Source organism: Puma concolor, chromosome E1, assembly GCF_028749965.1.
Source record: "Puma concolor isolate L17-30 chromosome E1, mPumCon1.1.hap2, whole genome shotgun sequence".
Lineage (NCBI taxonomy): Eukaryota > Metazoa > Chordata > Mammalia > Carnivora > Felidae > Puma > Puma concolor.
In genome coordinates this window covers 49,162,703-49,180,799 of record NC_141680.1, presented here as the reverse complement: position 1 = coordinate 49,180,799, position 18,097 = coordinate 49,162,703, and positions in this window count along the sequence as shown.

Genomic DNA, 18,097 nt, shown 5'->3' with positions numbered 1-18,097 from the left:
TTGAACCAACCGGTTATTTATTTATTTTGATTCCATCACGCTCTATTTTCCTGACACTGTTGGGAATAGGCCAGCTTATAAGAATCGCTTGGCCTCTACTCCTCCTGGAACACACAATCCAGTAGAGCTATAGATGAGTAGAGTGCCCATTATAGCAGGCAGGACAAGGACTGCAGTGGAGAAAGTCAAGGCCAATGGGGGCACAGGGAAAGGGCTCCTCGAACACTGACATTAGGGAATCAGAGAAAGTGTCCAAGGGGAAGTTGTGTCTAACCAAAGACCTGAGGGTAGGGAGAATACCAGGTGGAAAAGGTGGGGTGAGGATGGCTGACCAAGGGGCAGAGTGTGTGTGCTAAGACCTTGAGGCAAAGGAGAGGACAGTGCCTTCAACATAGCAGGAAAACAGCCTGTCAGCCCTGGGTCCTTTCCAGCCCAGGGATCAATTAGTCCTCTTCAAAAAGCCACCATTGTCCCTTGAAATTTCTGCCAGGAACCCCACTGGCCTGACTCAATCTTTGAGAGTCTTCAGGAGAAGCTTCCTGAAAGTTGCTCAGCCAGCACTCAGTTCCTGAGCACGGTTGTTTTTAAGACTCCCCGTGTGTGTTATTAATATGTTGGAGAGAAATTCTCTGCTGCAGGATCAGGTTCTGCCTTTGCTCACCACCACATGGCTCCAGTGAAAAGGAGAACTGGGGGGAAATGGAGGCCCAGGCACTTGAGGACAGCCTCCACAGCGGGGGTCCACAGAGTGGGGATGGTGGTAAGCGACAGTGTCTGTGAACACCGTGAGAGTAGGGGCAGGAAGTTGTGAGAACATGCCATTTTCTGGAAGACGGTCATGGTTTTTATCAGTTTCCCAGAGACATGGTCCAAAACAAGGTTAAGAACTACAAAATAATTAACAACTCAAGTGTGCTCCATGTGATTTGATGTCTGTTAAGAACTCCAAAAGAGTGGTTAGCCCATTTTCTTCTCAAAGAGTCTACTTTGTGGATTGTTTTAAGTCCAATATCCCTAGAGGAACTTGGCTTGCCTTCAGAAAATGGCTCAAAATAAATAAACGGTGATCTCAGTGTTAAAAAGAGACAGCCCTCATCTCCCAAAAGTAATGAGCTATTAGGTTATTTTTGGTACAGCAAAGGAATAGGTGGTAAATTAATTTAAAACTTTCATAGGCCAAAGTATTTCTAAAACCTTCATACGGATTTCACAATTCAAACTGATAAAAGCCAACATGCACTGATAAAAGTTTCAACATGAACTTGGAGAGGAGAAGAGAAAAATGATTTCCATGTTTGCGGAGCATGAAGGAAAAGCCAAGTTGCAACAGGGGATTAGCTACCAGTTGATTCTGTGACCTTGGGCTGTCACACATCTTAGAGTTCTTCTACAAGAAGTTGCATTCATTTTCTAGGGCTATCATGGCAAATTATCACCAACTCTGACTTAGAACAACAGAACTTTATTCTCCCACTGCTCTAGAGGCCAGAAGTCCCCAATCAAGTTGTCCACAGGGCCGTAACCCCTTCAAAGGCTCTAGGGAAGACCCCTTCCTTGCCTCTTCTAGCTTTTGGTGGTTGTTGGTAAGCCACAGCATCCCTTGGCTTGCAGCTACATCACTAATCCTGGCCTCTGTCATACAAGGCATTTCTCCATACGTATCTGTGTCTGTGTCTTCACATGGACTTCTCTAAGGAAAGCAGTCATTGGAGTTAGAGCCCACCCTAATCTAGGATAACCCCACCTTTACTACTTACATCTGCAGAGACCCTATTTCCAAAGAAACTCACGTTCTGAGGCTCCAGGTAGACATGAATTTTGGCAGGGGGTGGTGGTGGGGGGGGGGACACTATTCAACCCAATGTAGAAGGAACGTGACAAGATGAGTTCAACTCCTTGCAGCTCTGATTTTCCATGTTTCCAAGATGCTCCTATAAATAGAAAGGTACAGCACCAGTGATTTACCTGCACGTAACCTAGTCTTTTGAGCCATCTCGCAGTTTGATGTTTGCTCACTGTGCTTTGCTTTCGTGTGTTTGGTGTCTCTGCCTCTGGGATCATCACTGTGCTTCTGTCTCTAACCTTCTTCGTGTCCTTGCCCTCATCTCCCATCCTTTTCCTGCTTCTTCTTTTCCCTTTCCCCCTCCATTTCATCTTTTTCCTGTCTCCCTCATCCACAATTACCTGACCATAATACAGAAGTGAGGTTTATATACTTCTTTTTTTCTCTTTCTTATTCCTTTATTTCACTGTGAAAGTTTTCCTTAAAAAAAAAAAAAAACTGAAGTATAGTTGACACAGTATTACATTAGTTTCAACAATTCTGTATATTATGTTGTATTCAGCACAAGGGTAGCTACCATCTGTCACCATGCAACGCTATTACAATACCATGGACTATATTCCCCCTGCTGTACCTTTCATCCCTGTGACTTATTCATTCCATGACCGGAAGTCTGTATCTCCCACTCCCCTTCACCCATTTTGCCTAGCTCTCCCTCCTTCTGGAAACCATCAGTTTGTTCTCTGTAGTTATGGGTCTTTCTGCTTTGTTCTGTTTTTTGGATTCCACATATAAATGAAACTGTGTGGTATTTGTTGTTGTCTGACTTATTTCACTTAGCATAATACCCCCTAGGTCCAGCTATGTCGTCACAAATGGCAAGATGCCATTTTTTATGGCTGAGTAATATTTCACTGTATATACTCACCACATCTTCTTTATCTATCCACCTATTGATGGACACTGGACTGCTTCCATATCTTGGCTATTGTAAATAATGCTGCAATAAACATAGCAGGACATATATCTTTTCAATTAGTGTTTTTGTTTTCTTTGGGTAAATAGCCAGTAGTTGAATTTCCATTTTTAACTTTTTATATATTTCTCATTCTCATTTATTTTGAGAACCAATGCATGGAATATTTTCCATTTTGCTCTCTTTTCAGGAAAAAAAAATGCCTCCAAAAACCTGCAAAGTTGTTTTTCATTTCTGTCTATATTTGACCATTGGTGGATTATTTTTCCAAGCGTTTATTAGATTTATTAGGAAAAAGTCCCCAGTTGCTGCCTTACTTCCTCCCGATCCTGGGATGTGCTAGTTTTCCTGGAACCTCTTGGCACAGGAGGGTCTGGTTTAGTGCCAGAAACTATTCCATTAGTTTCTGGTACAACTAACACTCTCCTTCTCAGGGCTTGGGTTATTCGGGCCAGAATGTGCAGCACAAGTAAACCTCCCACGGTTGGGACTTTGAAGGATCCCGGGACTGGGTCCTAGGAAAAGCAAAAAGATGCATCAGACAACCAGACAGACAGGGTCTCTGGTGCTTGTGATACTTTGCTCGGAGAAGTCATGCTTTTTAGTCATGCTTCTTAGGGGGAAAGATGTCAAAATGTCAAATGTTCACAGTAGTTATCCCTTTTTAGTGTTAATGTCTACTCATGAAGTGGATTCCCCAGACCTGGAGAGCTTTGGAATCATTACAAAAGGTCCTCAAATGCATAGGGATGTATTTTTATCAACCTAATAATGCTAAAAAGGTCAATTAAACTCATGTGGGAATCTTTGCAAACTCTTTTATTTATTTATTCATTTATTTTTTTAGTTTTAGGCTGAGCATGGAGACCTACACAGGGCTCGATCCCACAACCCTGGGATCATGACCTGAGCTGAAATCAAGAGTGATGCTCAACTGACTGAGCCGTCCAGGTGCCCTGCAAACTATTTTATATTCAAGAAGATTCCTTGTACTTGAACAGGTTGGGAACTATCGGTCTACTATATTCATCTCTGAGTTTGTCAGACGTTCCGTGTCTGTCCTGAGGTGATGTGTCTGTCCAGCCCTTGGTAGGTATGCACGTGCGTGAACGCACACGTGTGCGTGTGCCCATCCGTATGCACACACGCACGTGCACTGCACGCTAGAGAACAAGGATGCCCCAACCCTGCCCCTGAGGAGATGGTGTGCCAAGACCAACACAGGTGCTTCTCTCTGTTTTGTAGGAAGGTGTTGGCATATGGATAGGTGATATTTAAGTCAAAGAGTGAAAATCAAGACAGCATGTCTCCAAACAGTCCACGTGTCACTTTTGCTCATCTGATTTTTTTCAACAAACACCGAGCATCTGGCTTATGTGAGGCTTTGTTCCACGGCTGTGTGGAAGATGCCAAGATAAGCAGATGCCCCGAGGAAACAGGAGCCCACAAATAGCCAGCATGGGCCAGGAGCTTGTTGTAGTCCTACTCAGCCCTCCAACCCAAGGGCGGTAAGCCGCCCTTACCACAATACCTTGCACACAGCAGGCTCATGGCAAACCCAAGCAGGTCTCTTTCAAGATGGAAGCAACTGATCCATGTAATTGAAGCAGAGGGATCCAGGTCATTCAGGCAAAAGACCAGGTTTGGATCAGTGCAAAACCTAGCACCAGTTGGTGACTAAGGCCACTTGACAACTGTGTTGAAGCTCTGGGCCCTCTCACAGCCAAGGACTGTTAACATGGCAGAACCAGCACCAAGTGGAGAAAGATCATTCTATGTGTGTGATTCGTCTGTTATGGGCAGAGGGACAGTGTGGTGGGGGCTCAATTAAAGACATGGTCACAGTGACTTCTATTTTAAAAAGCACCAGACAGAAAAATGCCTTGGGAAATGTATTAAGTAGTATATTAAAGTATTTGTAGGGGCGCCCGAGTGGCTCAGTTGGTTGAGCGTCTGACTTTGGCTCAGGTCACGATCTCACAGTTTGTGAGTTCGAGCCCCACGTTGGGCTTTGTGCTGACAGTGTGGAGCCTGGAGCCCACTTCGAGTTCTGTGTCTCCCTCTCTCTCTGCCTCTCCCCTGCTCATGCTCTGTCTCTCTCTCTTTCAAAAATAAATAAACATTAAAAAATTTTTTTTAAATTTGTAAATCAAATATCTTATACAGGATTAATATCCAGAATATATAGAAAACTCCTAAAACTCAACAATAATAAAAAAACAAACAACCTGCTTCCAAACGGGCAAAGCACTTGAATTGACAGTTTGCCAAAGAAAATCTACAAATAGCCAATAAGTGCATGAAAAGATGCTCAACAGCACTAATCATTAGGGAATGCAAATCAAAATCACAATGAGATACCACCTCACACTCATCAGGATGGCTTCTATTAAAAAAAAACAACAGACGATACTGTGTTGGCGAGGATGTGGAGAAATTGGAACACTTGTGTACTGTTGGTAAGAATGTAAAATGGTACAACCACTATGAAAAACAATATGGTAATTCCTAAAAAATTAAAAACGCGTTAATATTTATGAATTACAGTGTCATATTAATTACATTGTGGCCCAGTAATTCCATTTCTGGATATATACCCAAAAGAATTGAAAGCAGGGTTCGAAGAGGTATCTGTACACCTATATTCATAATAGCATGTATGATAACTAAAACATGGGAGAAACCCAAGTGTCCTTTGATGGATAAATGAATAAACAAAACATTGTGTATACATACAGTGCAATGTTATTTAACCTTTAAAAGGAGGGAAATTCTGCAATATGTTACAACACGGATGAAACTTGAGGACATTATGCTAAGTGAAATAAGCCAGTCACGAAAACACAAATACTACGTGATTCCACTTAAACGAGGTACAATCATAGAGACAGAAAGTAGAAGGGTGGTCATCAAGGGCTTGGGAGAGAATGGGGTGGGGGAGTGGCATTATTTATTTATTTTTTTATTTTTTTATTTTTTTTTTTAAATTTTTTTTCAACGTTTATTTATTTTTGGGACAGAGAGAGACAGAGCATGAACGGGGGAGGGGCAGAGAGAGAGGGAGACACAGAATCGGAAACAGGCTCCAGGCTCTGAGCCATCAGCCCAGAGCCTGATGCGGGGCTCGAACTCACGGACCGCGAGATCGTGACCTGGCTGAAGTCGGACGCTTAACCGACTGCGCCACCCAGGCGCCCCGGGAGTGGCATTATTTAATGGATATAGAGTTTCAGGGTTTTTTAAAAAAAAGTATTTATTTATTTATTTTGAGAGAGAGCGTGAGTAGGGGAAGGGCAGAAAGAGAGTGAGAGAGAGAATTCCAAGCAAGTCTTGCGCTATCAGCACAGAGCCCCACGGGGGGGGGGGGGGGGGGTTCAATTTCATGAACTGCAAGATCACGACCTGAGACGATATCAAGAGTTGGGCTCAACCGACTGAGCCACCTAGGGGCCCCTAGAATTTCAGTTTTACAAGATGAAAAGAGTTATGGGGACGGACAGTTGTGCTGGCTGCACAACATTATGAATGTATGTAATACCACTGAAGTATACATTGAAAAGTGGCTAAAGTGTTAAATTTTATGTCATGTGTATTTTATCACACATGGTATGGGCACACGCACACACACACACACACACACACACAAATTTTGGGGTGAACCACATAGGAAAAAAAAGCCTTAGGATTTCTTTAAATTAAAAAAAAAGACAAAGGGTCGATAAGAGAATAACGTATTGTCATTTGTTCATTTGTTCAAATATGTTGGCTAGTATTCACTCACAAGGTATTTAGAGGCTTTGTAAAAGAATTGGGTTTTGAAAGAGCACCTGTGTCCTTGCTTGGTGCAGGGCACAACTTCCCAGAGGCCAGAAGAGGTGAACTTGTCGTACGTGCAGTCTCTCTCTTTTGGACGCATAACAAACCCTAGCCAATACTTGATGCAACCTGGAGAAACAGATGTGGCTTCCTCCCGTGTTCTCTCTACGTCAGAGATAGCTGGGCCTAGGGAGTTCCCTGCGGGGAAGTCAGAAAAGGAAAGAGATGTTTTGTGGCAGAAACTCAACAGATATTTCTTGAACATAAGAAAATCCAATCCATGAATTGCCTGGGGTGCAATGTTTACCAAAGATTTAAGACACTTGCACCACAAGAGCTGTCTATGGTCTATGTGATTTAATGTTATACTCTCAGTCTTCACTGATAAAGGGACCACATTCTTTAACCATGACTTTGGGTATTTTGTAAACATTGGCCAACTTGGAGCCCAGTGGACGTTACACAGAGTTCTCCGGTACCAGTTCCTCCTGGAAGTGAGTCCCTGCTGAGTGCTCAGGTTTTCTTAGGTCAGACAATGAACACTCTATAGTCCCACGTGCTTCCTGTTTAACTCAGCTGCCAGAGAAGTTAGAGCCAAATCCCGCATCCCATTAGAGTAATTAACTACTGTCAAGTGCCTGTTACGTGGACTCCCTCTTCCTTTAGATGGTATCTCTTCCATTTTGATTCCTAACTGTTCCATTTTATATGACCTTTAATCTTGTCCGCTGCTTCAGATGCTTTTTGGAAAAGGCCTAAGCCAAATAATAAAAATGAAAAATATCGCTTACAATTTAACTGATAGAAACAAACCCTTGTTTTTAAATTAGATTCATTCAGAAGAATAGGAGCAATATCCCTACAGTTTGTGTGACCTTGGGCAAGTCTTTATCTGGCCTAGAGACCTGGAGCTCATTTCTTCATCAGCAAAATCAGGGGATTGGGCTCTGCTATCTTGAAGGTCCCATTAAGGTGCACAGATATTTTCTTGGGCGCCTATTATGTGCCAGACACTGCTCTAGGTGTTTGGGATATATTGGTAAAGGAAATAGACAAGGATCCCTGCCCTCATGGAACTTAGATTCTAGCCAGGAGAGACGGAAATCAGCGATAAACATAGTAAGCAGATTATACGGTATGTGAGAAGGTAGTGAGGGCTTCAGGGGAAAAGGATCCAGCAGATGGAAGCAGGCATGGGGGTAGGTGGTGGTATTCAATAGGGTGGTCTGGGTAACCCTCATTAAGAAGTGAGATTTGAGGGGCGCCTGGGTGGGCAGTCGGTTAAGCGTCCGACTTCAGCCAGGTCACGATCTCGCGGTCCGTGAGTTCGAGCCCCGCATCAGGCTCTGGGCTGATGGCTCGGAGCCTGGAGCCTGTTTCCGATTCTGTGTCTCCCTCTCTCTCTGCCCCTCCCCCGTTCATGCTCTGTCTCTCTCTGTCCCAAAAATAAATAAAAAACGTTGAAAAAAAAATTAAAAAAAAAAAAAAAAAGAAGTGAGATTTGAGGGGCGCCTGGATGGCTCAGTCGGTTAAGCGTCCGACTTCGACTCAGGTCACGATCTCGCGGTCCCTGAGTTCGAGCCCCGCGTCAGGGTCTGGGCTGATGGCTCGGAGCCTGGACCCTGCTTCGGATTCTGTGTCTCCCTCTCTCTCTGCCCCTCCCCCATTCATGCTCTGTCTCTCTCTGTCTCAAAAATAAATAAACGTTAAAGAAGTGAGATTTGAGCAAAGGCTGGAGGGAGCCAAGAACGTTATCCAAGCAGAAGGACATCTGTGGAGGGGAAGGGCATTCTAGGCAGAGAGAACATCTAGTCCCCACTGTTTGGAACAAGGAGGCCAAAGGGCTGGGTGTAGGGAGGAGGACATGGGAGCAGCTTCCTTACTGATTGTGATTGTGACATAAAAGTAAAAGCTGCATGGGGTGCCTGGGTGGCTCAGTCGGTTGAGCGTCCGACTTCGGCTCAGATCATGATCTCGCGGTCCGTGAGTTCGAGCCCCGCGTCGGGCTCTATGCTGACAGCTCAGAGCCTGGAGCCTGTTTCAGATTCTGTGTCTCCCTCTCTCTCTGACCCTCCCCCGTTCATGCTCTGTCTCTCTCTGTCTCAAAAATAAATAAACGTTAAAAAAAAATAAAAAAAAATAAAAAGTAAAAGTTGCCTAACTGTAAATAGATATATTTCTTCACATGCTTGTTCTAAACTCCTGCTCCTCCAAGTGTGGTCTGTAGACCAGCAGCTCACCGTCACCAGTAGCTTGTTACAAATGCAAACTCTTGGAACCTACCACAGTTCCACTGAGTCAGAGCCCTGATGTGCAATATCCCAGGGAGGGGGGATTATGAATCATATGTGAGAAGTCATGCCCAAAAGAATAGCATCTTTATAAACACACGGGCATTTTTAACATCATATGCTTTACCAAATAAGAGCCTTATCTGATTGAGACAAAGCGGGGTTGCTTGTCTTAAATTGCCTTTCCAGGATGGCTTTCTTGGCCCAAGGACTGTTGAGAGCGCCACCTAGTGGTGGTTTAGGAAAATTTACATTTCTAGGACAAGGATCACATTTAGGATTAAAATATTATATCATATGTAAAGTAATCGTGGTTGTTTTTTATCTTTATTTTTTAATTTAAAAAAAAGTTTTATGTATTTATTTTTAGAGGGACAGAGCATGAAGCGGGGCAGGGGCAGAGAGAGGAAGAGAGAGAGCACACCAGGCGGGCTCCACACTGTTAGCACAAAGCCCAAGGTGGGGCTCGAACTCACAAACTGGGAGATCATGACCTGAGCCGAAACCAAGAGTGGGACGTTTAACCGACGGAGCCACCAGGCGCCCCGTAGTTGCTTTTTAAAAGTTTATTTATTTTGAGAGAGAGAGAGAGAGAGAATGTGTGCATGCACATGAGAGTGGGGGAGGGGCAGAGAGAGAATCCCAAGCAGGCTCCACACTGTCAGGGCGGAGCCCACAAACTGGGAGATCATGACTTGAACTGAAATCAAGAATTGGACACTCAACCAGTTGAGGCCACCCAGGGGCCCCTAAAGTAATTGTAGTTTTAAAACAATTTAGACTTTTCAAAATCTCCATATCAAAAAAGACTAAAATGTGCTGGGAACTGCTCTAGATTAAAGGAAACTCTTCAGTTTCAGGGAACTGAATGCAACATGTAGGTGATCCTGGATGGGATCCTAGGCAGGAAGAAGGGGGGGGGGGGAGGGAAAGCTATCAAAGGATATTATTGGGCCAATTTGGAAAATTTGAATATGGAATGTATGTTAGTACTAGGATAGTATTAAATGTTAGGCTTCCCACGTGTGATAATATATTGTGGTTATGGAGGATGTCCCTGTTCCCAGGGGATACGTGCTGAAATACTAGGAACAAAACATCATGATGTCTGTACCTAAATTTCAAATGATTCAGCAAAAATGAAAATTATATAGGGGCACCTGGGTGGCTCAGTCAGTTAAGCATCGACTCTGGATTTTGGCTCAGGTCATGATCCCAGGATTGTGGGATTGAGCCCTGCATTGGGCTCTGCACTGAGGGTAGAGACTGCTTAAGATTCTGTCTCCCTCTTCCTCTGCCCCTTACACACACACACACACTCTCTCTCTCTCTCTCTCTCTCTCTCTCTCTCTGTAAAAGAAAGAAAGAAAGAAAGAAAGAAAGAAAGAAAGAAAGAAAGAAAGGAAAGGAAAATTATATATATATACAGACAGAGAGAGGGAGCAAATGGGCAAAATGTTAACAACTAGTGTGAATCTAGGCGAAGGATATACAATTGTTCATTGTACTATTTCTTGTCACTTTTCTGAGGTCTGGAAATTTTCCAGAAGAAGAAAGGAAGAACTATCATCTTTGGACACACTTTCAATTGCAAGAAACTACTTAAGAAGACCAGGTCGTAACAGCTGGGGTCAACTTGAAGCTCCAACCCCCACCCCCATGGTGGAATGGTTATCTCCATTTCTCTGACTTGTTTTCCTCAAGAGACTAGAGATCAAACCCAAGAGCCCACGGAAGGCTGAAGCGACGGAGGTCCCACCTCTCTGGGCCGTGTGAAGAGAAGGGGGACGTGGGGCTCAGCCCTGTGTCTCCGGCCCCGGCTGTATCCTGGGCCCCAATTCTGCATTTCTCATTCATTTAATTCCCTCATTGTGTATTATTTTAAAATTACAAATACGATGCATGTTTATTGTGGGAAAATTCAAACAATATAGAAGCACAGAGATGAAAATAGAAAAACCCTCATTAAAACTATGTCCCTGCTCCCAGACGCCCCGCCTAGAAATAACCCATGGGAACAGGTCCTTCTGGTTTGCTTTGTGTTCCTTCATAAACCCTGGTCATGTGCATGTCACGAGAGCAGGGGCTTTGTGTAGCTGTTGCCTTTTTATCCATGGTGCCCGGCCTGGAATAGGTTCTCATTAAATGTTGGTTAAATAAAATAAGTATTTTCTTTTACATAAATGGGATCATTTTGAACATATTTTTCTTCTGCCTGCTGTTTTCATTTAACAGCGGATAGTCTCCTGTAGCCGGCACAGGTCTGCCTCGTTGTCTTTTTTGCCTCATTATTTTTAACTGCCTGGTGCAGCTGCCTGGCATCCCATAATATGGAAGGACCTTCACTTACTTAACCAGTTGCCCATTAAAGGGCTTTCCCCTCCCTGCCACCGCTAACAACAGGGAAAGTTCTTGCAAACACCATTGTGCACATGTGTGAGTCTTCTCGGGGATGAATTTCTGGACTGGGAATTTGGGGTCAGGGGATGAGCACATTTAGCATTTGAATGGCTGTTGTCCTGTGGACTCAGTCCCTGGTGGTTCCCTCCTCCCACAAACTTCCCTTCCTACCACACGGGAACCGTGGAGACCCACAGCCCCTTGAGCACAAGGGAGGGAGTTGGGGCCTTTTCCATCCTAAGGCAGGAATGAGCTGGCCTGGAGAAGCTTCTGGTGCAGGTGGATCCAGAACTTAAGAAGCTCTGCCAGGAGCGTCCTTACTTCCCAGAGTTTCCGGAGGCAGAAAGGAAAAAGTGTGAAAGAGGACAGCCAAGTACACTGAGCTTTGAGCTTAGGTGGTGGGCAGCCAGCCCTGAGCCTGCAGGGTGGGGGTGAGCATCTCGGTGGGGGGACCTGCCCCTTGGCTGAGACTCTGGGGAGGAGGACACTCAGAAGCTACATCCCTCACCCAGAGAGAGCAGCTCCTCCAGGGAAGCACAGCGGCAACAGGAACCCTGGGAGAACGGACAAAGTGATGATGGATGCTAACTGCGTGGGCAAAGTCCCCCACCATGCGCAGAAAGAAAATAAGGAGTCCGTATGTTCCTCAGCTTGATTAAACAGTAATTATACCTCAAAAGCTTGCTAAATGTCCCTCTTAAAGAACCGCCCAGCTAGGCAGTTTTTCTTTCACGTCTGACAGCAACTATTCTTGTATTCTTTCTCATCCAAAGTGGTCATAATCATGGGGTGCGATGAGACGGCACCCTCCTAAGCTGTTGGTGGGAGAGGGGATAGCACAGTCCTTCTGCAGAGTAACTCCTTCCAAGAGCTTTAAAAACCTTCCCACCCTTTGGCTCAGGGAGTCCATTTCTGGGAATCTATCCTGAGGCAACAAATAGACCCACAGATAATATCTACGTAGGGAGATGTTTATCACTGCCTTGTTTATAGTACAAAAATATTGGAAATCACCTAAGCAGTGACTTTTAATGAGGGATACATTTTAATTTATTATTTGTTTTTGTGTTTTTGTTTGTTTTTTTTTTAGAGAGAGAGCATGTGCAAGCTGAGGAGAGGGGCAGATGGAGGGAGAGAGAATCTTAAGCAGGTGCCATGCTCAGCGCAAAGGCCGACATGGGGCTCGGTCTCAAGACCCTGGGATCATGACCTGTGCAGAAATCAAGAGTCCGACGCTTCACAGACTGAGCCACCCAGGTGTCCATGAACTTTTATAATCAGAAAACGATATTATGAAAATAGACCAGAAGACAATAGGAGGTTCAGCTGGCAAACTCCTACTGTGTACCAGGCCCTCTACGGGTATTGATTCTGAACTAAAGAAAGCACGATCTGGCCCTTCAAGAAGTTCACAGCCTTCCACGGGAGAAAGCCGTGAGAAAACAAATATTCTTTCAATCTACAAAGAGAAACATGTCCTACTAGTTATGGTGCCATCAAGGAAGTAATTAGGTAATTAGCTCCGGTTAGAAGCCCTGGGAAAACCACTTATGGAGCATTTTAGTCAGTCCTCCACATCTAGGAGAGAAGGAGGGAAATGGCATTCCAGACCTAGGAAACAGCCCATGCAAAGGCACTGAGGCATGAACACCCTCATATGTTTGAGACAATGTGAGCAGTGAGGTGTGGCTAGAGCAGAAGGTCGCATGAAGTCACAAGAGGAGGTGACCTGGGAGAGGCAGGTAGGGCCAGCTCTGGGGCTTGTGAGCTAGGTTAAGGACCTGCATTTGAAGCAAGGGGCCAGTGGTTCCCAGACTGTGTGCCAAGGAACACCAGTTCTCCTTCAGATCGATGGATAGATGTTCAGGGCTTCAAGGGGTCCCATGGCAAAATGCCTTTGGAAGACTCTAGGTTAAAGTGCTCTTTGATTTTATTTTCAGGACACATCAAAGCCTTCAATATACTAATATGTCGGAATTTCTCCAAGACAAGGCAGCATAGGGAACATGTCCCGGTTTACGTAACTACAGACCTCCACCACCACCATATACACATTTCATCGCTGTGGATGCTGTTTTAAAGAAAACTCATCATTAACATCTTACGTAGTGGTGTTCCCAGTGGCAGAGTTTGGCAAACTCAGCTGTGGCCAATAGAAAGCCCGCGAGGGAAACCAGTGAAATGAATGAAGCACAAATTCAAAAGTCCCACAGACCTGGTCTCAAATCCCAGCTCCCCTATTTACCAGCTCGGCGATCTGGCCAAGTCACTGAAGCAAGTTGTCTCATCAGTAAAGCCTGGTACCTGGTAGACTTTTGGAGACGAAATGAAAATGCGAGCGAGATGGCCGGCACGCAATAGGGTGTAAGTAGTTGACGGCCACTATTATGATCTTTTCATCTGTGTTTCAAAAAGATCCCTTGGCAGCTGCCCTGGAGTGCTCAGCCAAGTTTGCAGGCCCAGAGGCAAGGGCACACGTCTTGCTTCTGCCAGGGGAGGTGGACAGTGAGGCCGGGGGAAACATCCCGCAGCTGGGAGAGGCAGGACCGGATGGCCTGATGAAGCAAGAAAGGGAATATGGAGGGCACCCCTGAGTCTAACACCAGAGGGTCTCAGGGGGTGGGGTTGGGGGGGGGGGGGTTGGTGGGAATGTTAGCCAGGACAGAAAGTCCAGGCAGAGCGGCACTTTGGGGAGAAAAAAAAATCGTTGGATGTGTGAAGCTCCCTCTGTTGAATTCAGGCCCTTCTGCATGACTTAAGCCTGGCTGTAAAAGCTTTTCTTTGATTTATTAACTTTATTAGAACTGTAGACACAATGATCACTCCCAGTTTCAAATCACATTTCATGTTGTTTCTCTCTGCCAGACTCAGAGGGTTTTTATTATGTCTTTTCCCCTGTCTGTAATAACAAAAGAAGGGAGAATAAATTTTAGGTGGGGAAATTAGGTGCTCAGCTCTTGCAAAAAAAAAAAAAAAAAAAAAAAATCACCACATATGCAGGTGTCTGGGTGCTATTATAGAAGACAGATTCTGTAGTAATGCAGCCATGGCGCAGGGGTGGGAGTGGGGGTGTTTTTGAATGGATGCCAGTGGCTCTTAGATGTTCCCACACCAAGAGACATCGGCAATCTCCTCATGGACGTGTGCGTTCGCCACAAATCCACCGCTGGTTACAAAGAACAAATGGTAATAAGAGGGCCGTGCCAGACATTTTTGCAGAAGGCAGATCTGATGCTTGGAACCTCCCAGGAAGGTAGCGCAAGGCAGCACCATTTTGTAGGTGAGGATGCTGAAGCTTAGCCGGGCTAAGTCGCTCGCTTGAGGTCGCATAACTATAATTGTGGCAGATCTGGAGATTCCAGCCCAGGTCTTTCTGGTTCCAAAAGTGCAAACTCCACTCTCCCGTGTCCTCATGTCTTTGGATATGGGCACAGATAAAATGTTTGGCACGGCTCCTGGCACATAGTAGGCCCGCGGTAAAGGGTAGCTGCTCCTAATATCAGTATTGTTATTCCTAAAACTTAGAGCAGGATGGCGACCAGTGTAGTGTCTGAGAATTACTATGTCCCGCCCCCCACAAAACCCCCAGCCCCACAGGTAGTAAAAACACAATGTTTGTGCACAGGGTCCTCATCAGCATTTCCTTTAAGCTTAATGGTACTTGGAGCTGGATAAAAACCTCTTCCTCTACCCCAGTTTGGGAGTTTTACAGGCAAGGAAACCAAAAGCTGGGACTTTCCTGGGCTCAGTCAGTGAGGAGGGCAGAGCAGGCCATGCTCAGATCTCTTGACTCCCTGATTGGGACTCCATCCACTTTCTTGGGTGGGCCGCCTTCCCATTCCCATGAGGCCTGCTTTAGATTAAGGCAAAGGCTCCAGAAAGCCTCACTTAACTTGGCTCTAAACCTACATCAGCCAGGATAGGAGGAGGCCATTTAACTGTATTGATGATTGCAGGTAATTATAGATGGCTGTATTTGTCACCTAGGGCGACTGTAAGAAATGAGCACAAACTGTGTGGCTTTCAAGCAACACTCAGTTTCTTTTCTCTCACAGTTCTGGAGACCAGAAATCCAAAATCAGCATCACAAGGCATAAGTCAACACATTATCTGGGCTGTGGTCCCTCCGGAGACTCTAGAGAAGAATCTGTTCCTTGCCTCTTGTAGTTCCCAGGGGCTGCTGGTTCCTTCACTGTGGCCACATCACTCCAGGACCAACGTCTTCACATCTCCCTCTGTTCTGTCTTCACATTGTCCTCTCCTCTGTATGTCAAATCTCCCTCTGCTTCTATCTCAAAAGGACACTTGTGACAGCATAGAGGGCCCACTGGGATAAAGCAGGATGACTTTCCCATCTCAAGGTCCTTAAGTTAATTACATCCGCGAAGGTCATTTCCCCATATAAGGAAACATTCACAGGTTCAGGGATTAGAATGTGGTATCTTTCAGGGGCCATTTTTCAGCAAATCACAATGGCCGGATAAATTCACTTATCTGCTAGCTATCCTTGAAGGCCCTGGGGGATGGGAGCTGGAAGGAAAATGTCAGATGGCAGGGGAAAGGAAGGAAGAGAAGGAGACAGGGCGGAAGCCTGGGGTGGGCTCTCATCTAGTGAGCCAGACAGCCCCTCTGAGTCTTAGGGGTGCTGACTGAGCAGTCAGGGTGCCCACTGGATACTCTCAGGACAGGATCCGCAAACGTAAGGCCACTGGCTGACTGTTTTTTGTACAGTTTTATTGGAACACAGACATGCCCATTTGTTCCGTACTGTCTGGGATTGCTTTCGAGCATAGTTGAATAGGCAGAGTTGAATGATTGCAATGGAAACCATAAAGCCCACAAACCTAAAACATTTACTATCTGCCCTTTGAGAAAAACAATCCCAGGGCACCTGGGTGACTCAGTTGGTTAAGTGTCCAACTTCGGCTGAAGTCATAATCGTGTGGTTTGTGAGTTTGAGCCCGCATCAGGCTCTGTGCTAACAGCCCAGAGCCTGGACCCTGCTTCAGATTCTGTGTCTCCCTGTCTCTGACCTTCCCTTGCTTGCTTTCTCTCTCTCTCAAAAATAAATAAACATTAAAAAAAAGAAAAAGGAAAAAAAACTATCCCAACCCCTGCACTAGGGAGATAAGGGAAGCAGGGAAATGACCCCCTGTTCATTTTTTTCCCCCTTTTTTTCCTCTGTGTTTCATTTTGGGTAGTTACTAATGCTATGTCTTCAGGTTTACTCATTCTTGCTTCTGCAGTGTCTAATCTGAAATTAATAACATCCAGCGTATCTTTTTCCCAGCATCTCTTTTCAGACATCGTATTGTTCCTCTTTAGGAGTTTCATCTGGATTTTTTCCCCCTATTTTCCATATCTCTACTAAACATGCTCACTCTCCACTACCTTCCTCGACATAGGGTATATCGTAGCTGTTTTGATGTCCTGGTTTACCAGTTGTACTATCTATGTAATTTTTACATCTGTTTCTACTGATTGATTTTTTTCCTCATTGTGGATCGTTTTTTTTTTTTTTTCTTCTTTGAATACCTGATAATTTTTTATCGGATGTCAGATTGTGACTGTACCAGTTACCAATGTATTCCCTGGCAGCTCCAGATTTATTCTTCATTGTCTGCCCTGGACTCCGAGCATTTCTTTGCAGCTGGCACGATATTAAGCTTCGTCAATAGGAGCACTAGACAGATGATGTAGGCAAAGGGCTTCTCTTCCTTATTCTAATGTACTTTTTTTGGCTTCTTACCCCTATTGCATGGCTGCCAGTCAAGTATGGAGACCTTGGGGGGGGCACCCCCATCAAATTTTAGCCCCACAAATTACAAGGTTTTCCTCTCTGGCTGGTAGCAACATGGACTATTCCTGGTCCTGTATGGGCTCCAAAGATTCTTCTCTCTGCTCCTTTCAGGTGGTCCTTTCTCTGGCTTCTGGTAGTTTCTTCACATGGTTGGGCTGATCGGTACTTAGCTGGTGACTTGAGTGGGACCTTGTGCAGATTTCTGGAACTTTCTCTTTGTGAAGCTCTCTTCTCCAAGTCTCTGTCCTGCAAAATAGCTGCCCTGGCCGCCTGGTTCCATCTCCTCAGTTCAGGGAGGTTGCCAAGTTCCACCTGATTCCCACCACCCACACCATGGCCTGCAAACCCTCCGGGCAGTTAGTTGGAGCAATCATAGGGCTCCCTCCATCTGTCCATCTCCCAAGGGTCATTGTCCTCTGCTGCCCAGTGTCCAATGTCTTGACAACCATTGTTTCATGTATTTTGTCCAACTTTTAAGTTGTTTCAGGCTGGTCCCTAGTACTCTGTCTTCAAACCTCCTAATTGTAAAATATTCATTTATTCACTGCATGCACACAAAATTACTGAGCACCAGCCATCTGGATGCATCAGTGAACAAAATAAACAAAAACCTCTGCCCTCCCAGAGCTGACATTCTTACAGCAACTGATTAAGCAAATCTCTACTGCTGTGTGAGCCCACAAAATGTATTCTGGTGTGGCCCACCAGGCTGTGAAGCCCCCTCCAGCTCTCCCCGTCCCTGAGTCGTACTGAACTACGGCTCTGTTATTTTTCCTTCCCTTCCTCCTCCAGACATGGTGCCCACAATGGTGGCCCCTCCTTTTCTTTCCTGAGATAATTAATAGAATTCTTCAAACCGCTTTATCTGTGCGTACCTGTGGAAAGCAGCATGATGAATGCCTCCAAAGCCTAGAAAGTATAATTTATGTTTTTAATTATATCTTCCCAGCATCATGGAAGGAGTTTTCTTCCTTCCTATCTCCATCGCATCACACTTGCTCTTTAGTGAGTAGACTGAGATCTAACCTCAC